The sequence below is a fragment of the Asterias rubens genome, chromosome 6 (assembly GCF_902459465.1).
Source record: "Asterias rubens chromosome 6, eAstRub1.3, whole genome shotgun sequence".
In the NCBI taxonomy this organism is placed as follows: domain Eukaryota; kingdom Metazoa; phylum Echinodermata; class Asteroidea; order Forcipulatida; family Asteriidae; genus Asterias; species Asterias rubens.
The window spans coordinates 22,219,636-22,227,483 of record NC_047067.1 but is presented as its reverse complement, the minus strand read 5'-3'; positions in this window follow the sequence as shown (position 1 = coordinate 22,227,483).

Sequence of the window (7,848 nt, the reverse complement as noted above, 5' to 3'; positions counted from 1 at the left end):
CTCAAAAAGTAGCCATCGTAGACGACTAAAACCAAGATTTTCCTGCTCCTCACCCTCCAATACACCTAGGTATGAAATTTCAGGCGATTTGGAAGACAAACATTTCGGCCGATTTTTAAAAAAACGACAAGGGGGGTAAGCTTGACCTTTTTTTAGCCTCGGAAACATTTTCTCTCCGAATTGCCTCAAAATTTAACCAAAGTCTCCAAGTTACAGGTTGCTTGAACAATATTCATTTTAACCTCTCTTTTTGGAGGCACTGCGACAAGAACACGAATAGTCGGGTACCCTATAGTTGGTCTTATGTACCCAGTAATTTACCGCGTACACATTAATTCAAAATGATCTCCAACCATGCAGTTGACTCTGGCTGTCTCCGTGGACGATATTTAGAGCCTTTTTGATGTAGTTTTAATCTTCAGGGAACTGTTCAGGCAAGACTAATATGTACTCGTTTATTCTGATTCAATATAAAGTCGTTCAAACCCATGGTAAAAGCAATGTTTGTGATTTTTGTTTTTTATTAGCTATAGGTCTACACTACGTTAGCTGGTACGCTGGTCTACTGTGCACAACACAATGGGTATGGTGTGTTATTGCTCAATATAATTCTCTATTATAGTTAGTAGGCCTGTAGGTTGCTGTTTTCCCGTTGATTATTCGGAGATTAAAACAAAACGTCCAGAAATTGGTGATGAGGTCGTAAAATTGTTCCAATCTAATTATTCACTGCATACAATTGTTACAGCCTATCTATGGCATTGCTTTGATGTTGTACCCTGGATTTAAAACTTTGCATGGTGGAAATACGATATGGACAGGTTTGCGGTAACACCATGCAATGACTATCATCTCTAAATATGGGGTGGTCCTGAAAATAACCGTTGGTTTCAATTGACGTTTCGGTCAGTATAATCTGATCGCCTTTGGAGAAAAACAAAATTCTTTTACGATGCACAAACACTTGACGTTTAAATTTTAAGTTTAATGATTTTAATTATTTAAATAAATAAAAATAAATAAAAAATTGCTGCTTAAAATAAATTTGAATGTGTATGTCAATTATTATCTGAATTCTTTTTATATTGATTTAAAGAGCAGTCATATTGTGAAATGTAGAAACTCAAACATTAAACAAAAAAATATTGAATTAAAACATAAAGAATACTCCGTCCCGTGTCTTATTTAGAGTTCAATTTCCTTAGACTATCAAGTATTTATTACATATAATAATAAATGGTTTTGTTGGTCTCATTGTTACGCCCCCTGTTTGAATATGCCCCCCCCCCCCCCCCATTCGCCCGATTTGCCCGGCTTCTAGAGACTTTTTCAATCGCTGATATTTTCTCAGTTAGATAGACCCGTTTTAGTCCCGTGCATTTTATTTATCTCAAACACCGTCGAATTTGTGCATGCATCAACTCTGTTGTACCCAGTCCCAATCTTTACATTACCTGGGGTACTATGGCATCGGGAAATCCTTGTAAAACACGCGAGTGGAAGGCACTCGCTATATACGTTTTGATTTAAAGTTGTCCACTCTAAGGTTTATAATTAAACTCGAACCCATTGTTCATAAGAAGAGCGGTGGCCCAGTGGTAGAGCTCCGGATTCTGAGCGCAAAGGTACTGAGTTCGAGCCACGACGTGTGTCTTTTTCTACGCGTAAGAACATTGGTTTAAGCGGAACCCTATGGCATAGGGAAATCCTTGCTTTATACCTAATAAATAACATGCGAGTGGAAGGCACCCTCTATTACGTTTTGATTTAATGTTGAATTCATTCTAAGGTTTATATTTAAACTCGAACAATTTGTTATGAAGAAGGACAGTGGCGCAGTGGTAGGGCTCTGGACTCTGAAGCCAAAGGTGCTGGGTTCGAACCCCGGTGTGTGTTCTTTTTCTGCGTTGAAGAACATTGGTTTACGCGGATGCCTACGGCATAGGGAAATCCTTGCTTAACCCCTAATCAATAATTAATGCGAGTGGAAGGCATAAGTTACAATATGTTTTGATATAAAGTTGTTCACTCTAGGGTATAAAATAAAACTCGAACGCAAATGAAGTAAGAGTAGTAGTGGCCCAATGGAAGGGCTCCGGGCTCTACACCCAATCGTACAGGGTTCGAACCCCGGTCTGTGTTCTTTTTCTACGCTTGAGAACATTGGTTTGCGCGGTTCCCTATGGCATAGGGAAATCCTTGCTTTACACTTTATAAATAATTTGCGAGTGGAAGGCATAAGCTATAATACGTTTTGATTTAAAATTGTTCATTTTAGGGTATAACTTTAAACTCGAACGCAAATGAAGTAAGAGTAGTAGTGGCCCAATGGAAGGGCTCCGGGCTCTACACCCAATGGTACGGGGTTCGATTCCCGATGATCTGTGTTTTTTTAGTATGCTTGTTGAGAACATTGGTTTGCGCGGTATCCTATGCCATAGGGAAATCCTTGCTTTACACTTTGTAAATAATTTGCGAGTGGAAGGCATAAGCTATAATACGTTTTGATTTAAAGTTGTTCATTCTAAGGTATAACATTAAACTCGAACGCAAATGAAGTAAGAGTAGTAGTGGCCCAATGGAAGGGCTCCGGGCTCTACAACCAATGGTACGGAGTTCGATTCCCGATCTGTGTTCTTTTAGTATGCTTGAGAACATTGGTTTGCGCGGTATCCTATGGCATAGGGATCCTTGCTTTACACTTGTAAATAATTTGCGAGTGGAAGGCATAAGCTATAATACGTTTTGATTTAAAGTTGTTCATTATAAGGTATAACATTAAACTCGAACGCAAATGAAGTAAGAGTAGTAGTGGCCCAATGGAAGGGCTTCCGACTCTACACCCAATGGTACGGAGTTCGATTCCCGTGTGTTCTTTTACTACGTTTTGATTTAAAGTTGTTCATTCTAAGGTATAACATTAAACTCGAACGCAAATGAAGTAAGAGTAGTAGTGGCCCAATGGAAGGGCTCCGGACTCTACACCCAATGGTGCGGAGTTCGATTCCCGGGTGTTCTTTTACTACGTTTTAATTAAAAGTTTGTCATACGAAGGTTTAAAATTAAACTCGAACGCAAATGAAATAAGAGGAGACGTGGCTCAATGGAAGGGCTCCGGACTCTACACCCAATGGTGCGGAGTTCGATTCCCGGGTGATCTTTTACTACGTTTTAATTAAAAGTTTGTCATACGAAGGTTTAAAATAAAACTCGAACGCATATTAGTAAGAAGGAGCAGTGGCCCAGTGGAAGGGCTCTGGTCTCTGGACCGGAGGGTCCCGGGATCGAATCCAGCTTCAGAAAAGTCGGAGACGTTTTAAAAATGTTTTTTTTATTTTATTTTTTAAACTTATATAAAAAAGAGCATAGGTTCGTTTTAAGTTTTAAGTTTTAAGTTTCTTTTCTAAGCGAGTGCTAGCGGTGAGTGCCACTGCGCGGTGTGTGCCACTGTCTGGTGGGTCGAGACTTCTCGGACGGCAACCGCGCTGCCACCACCGGGGTTCGAACCGGGGACCCTTTGCTTGGGAGGCCGACACCTACCCACGACACCCACTTGGGTCCCCCCCAGGATAATTCGCATTTTAGACCTGATAAACCTTCGGTTCATACTTTACACAGAAAGCTATGGCATGGGATTTCAGTGCTTTATACTTAGTATATAATTGAATACTCATCATAGGATACTATGGTATGGGAATATCAATGCTTTATACTTAGTATATTATTATACTTTATACTTGGTATATAATTTGCGAGGGGAACACTTTCCACATGATGCTATGGCATAGTAAAATCAGTGCTTTATACTTAGTAATTTCGAGTGAAATGCACAAGTTGTGGGCTGGTTACATAGGCATGGGAAACTCATTGGTTCGGACTTAAAACATATTTGAGTTAAAATCTACACACTGTATAGTTTAAAATGGGAAAAGGGGTACGCATGGTACTATGGCATAGGGAAATCCTTGCTTTGGACTTGGTAAATAATTTGCGAGTGGAAGATATAATACGCTTTTACTGACGCGGGTATTGGTAGTAGATAGGGGACTCTTCTGTTCGGACTTAAAAAGTATTCGACGAGTTGAAGGCACACGCTGTAGGCATAAAGATAGACAATTAGTTTAATTAATGGGGAAATGGTACGCATGGTACAATGGCATAGGGAAATCCTTGCTTTGGACTTGGTAATAATTTGAGAGTGGAAGGCATACGCTTTACTGACGGGTAGACAGGGGACTCTTTGGTTGTGATTTAAAAAATTTGTGAGTGGATGGAAGGCACACGCTGTAAGTATGGCGCATTGGTTTACAAGGAAACAAAGGCATAATAGGGGACTTACAAAAATTTGAATCGAAGGCACACGATGTAGGTATAGAAAATTAGTTCGCAGGGGAAGTTGGTCTGGCATTTCGATGGGAATTGGGGATTGTCGGTCGCTGTGGAAAGGGTAGCGGGGTACACTGGGGTTGGGTGGCCGAGTCTTTAGTAGGCTAGCTGGGATCAACATGACGGCGGGAATATAACTTCTTTGAATCTCCACCAGTGTTCTTGGTGGGTACTCGCCGTGATGGTACAATTGGTTTTATTGAGTTTAATACAATAATTATTTGAGACATTGTTATATCGAAAATCAGGCAATAAAAACAATTACATCAAAAAGTTACTAAGGTAGACGACTAAACCCAAGTTTTCAGGCGATTTTGAAAAACACAATTTTTTTCGGCAGATTTTTGAGAAAACGGCATGGGGTATAACTTGACGTTTTTTTCACCCTCAAAAAAAATTATCTCAGATTTGCCTCAAAATTTAACCAAAGAAAGTTCTTTATGTGCAAAAGACGCTCTACGGATTACAGATTGCTGGAACAATTGGAAGGGCCTCAAATTAATATTAATTTTAATCTTGATTTGGGGGCATCGAAAACTAGACAATATCTCAAAAAGTTGCCTACGACTCAGACCAAGGTTTTTCTGTGCACCTCGTCCTTCATTACACATCTGGATGAAATTTCAGACGATTAAATAAATAAAAATAAAAAACCGCCAGTTTTATTCAGACCATGTTCAGACTTTAAAAATTTACATTATCATTTGGCAGTATAGGTGGCAAACCAGTTTTAGATTTACAACTTGATATGAGAAAGGCAATCTGCAAAGGCTTAAACATTATGTATCAATTCTTTTGGATGGTAGGCCTACGACTCCGAATGTCAGAGCACCGGTCATTTTGGTTGGTAAACAGTTTACGACAGCTCAGTGTTACATAACATGTAAACAAAAACTGCCATAGAAACACGTAGGAGTGGCCGACACGAATTGAAGTAGATAATCTATAAGAACTACACAGAAAAGTCGATTGTTTCATCTGATCATGGAGGAATTCTTCATCCAGTATCTGATTGACGGCAAATTGGCAATGACAATGCAATGACCTATGCTCTAACGTTACAGCTACTTCCGGATTGCCGTTGTTTATGTTGAGCATGAAGGTGGAATAAAATTGCGACAAGAGTTGCCCGTTTTATTACAAACTAGGTGGTTACACGCCTTCCACGAGGCCTTCATCCTATTCTACATTATTAACTTAAATAAGCTGCATGATAAAGCTTACCCAAAGAGACATTAAATCACATCAAATCATCCTAAGTATATCCATGGTGTTGACAACTTCACAAGCATGGCTGGTGGCCATTTTGAATATCGCGTCACGGCATCAAGCCGTCGAGTACCCAGACCTCTACTACTCTGTTGATGTTTATTTCGCGTAGCGTGGAAATCGGGTACCTGTCGGTTGCTTTAGCTGGTTCCAATCACCGGTGCCTGTCCAAGATCAAAGGGGCAAACTGGCTCCCGCAAGATCTCGCGGAATGATTCGAAATGCGAGAATCGAAGGCTTGAATCATATTAAAAGTGATGAATAAACGCTTACACTGTAACTAATTGTGGTAACGAGAAAATAGTGAAAATCCGATTGTGACATTGATTACAGAGAAAATTTATAAAACGCCCACTGAGCGATAAACTCGAAACGGGAAATTTTTCCTATTTGTTTCGCATCAAATATTATGTCATTTCAGATATAAATATTTCAAGGGATGTGTTCTACTATCGTCATCAATAGTTTTATGTTAGTCTGTGATCTTATACAATTGTTTTCTTACCAATTCTGTAATGTTCCTTTTAAAGGACCATGCTTATTGTGGAAGTCTTAAAACAATCAAAGTTAAAATATTATCGGCTTCTTCTATAACGCACATTATCATAAAAGCTCCATCAAGAAGCTGTACACATCATTGTTGAGCAAACAACCCTTAGGAGATTAAACCCAACAAAATACCAACTCAGCCTCCATAGGTTCCCATTTATACTCCAGGGTTAAGCGAAGCACGTAATGGTGAATTGTCTAGCTCAATGGATACAAGACCAGGGCCCAATTTCATAGAGCTGCTTACCCACAAAAAAATAGCTAAGCACAAGAAAATTATGCTTACCAGAATAAGGTTACCAGCCAAAGTACCATGTACATATATAATTTATGAAATCCTGCTTATTTTTCTAAGGAGAAAGTTTTATGAAATTTTATCTGCAGGGCCAAAAATTAAGGCTGTTTAGCAGAAAACTCTGCTTGAAAGGTTTCTTTGGTCACTCGAGTCACATAATGTAAACTCAATGTAATTTTGGCTGGTAACCTGTTCCTGGTAAGCAAAACTTGCCTGTGCTTAGCACGTTTTTGTGCTTACAGGCTTTGTGAAAGTGGGGCCAGGAGAAGCAACGGTACCCCCTTGACAATAATTTTCATGGAGTCGGTTTCACTTTATTAGTCTTAGGAGATATTGAAAACTTAAAGCTAGTCCTAAGTTCTACTCTCAACTCTTTGAAATCCACAAAGAGTAAAACACATGTAGCCAAGTTTCATTAGTATTTGAAAGCTTCGAAATATTACCAAATTTTCTTTCATTTCACAGCATTTGAGACAGGAATATCTCTCAGAATAACGGGTCTTGATATTATAAAAGTCGTTCACAACTTGATTTCTAGAAAATCATCAGTACAAAAAAAATAATTCAAAAATGTACATTCACAGAAAATTAATTTTGTATCACTCTGTCATTTATTTGTGTTATTAAATTGCACTTACTGGTTACAGTGTGAGGCTCATAAAATGATTTGAAGAGAATGAAATCCCCCACAAATTTGAAACTAAATTAAATGAAACAAAAATATTATATTTTTTTACGATAACTAAATACAATACTAAATAATTAACAAGTTTTTTTTTTTTATTTGAATGCCGAAACAAAATAAAAGAACATGGTTCTATAGCGAATCATTAATTTCTCAAATGTAATTAAAAGCAAATATTAAGATTCTTTAATTCTAAATTCGGGTTTAAAAGCACTGGACACCTTTGGTAATTGTCAAAGACCAGTATTCTCCCTTGGTGTATCTCAAGGTGCATAAAGTAACAAACCTGTGAAAATTTGAGCTCAGGTGGTCTTCGAAATTACGAGAGAACAATGGAAGAAAAAAACACCCTTGTCGCACAAGTTGTGTACTTTCAGAGATCGAGACCCCAGCTGAGGTCTCGAATCAATTCAAATATTTTAGTGAGAAATTACCAATAGTGTACAGTGCTTTTAAGAATAAAAAAAACAAACCAAATAGTACATAATGTTTGTGAGTGATTTAGGACCTAACTTGTTTGCCTCAAAACATTTAGCATTTTTACCAGTGGAACATTTCTAACAATTATTATTATATAATTTTGTCAAAAATCCTAGCAATATTAATTGTTACCACGAAAATCATTTAAATCTCACTATAACAAACTCAAATTATTCTGTGTGAT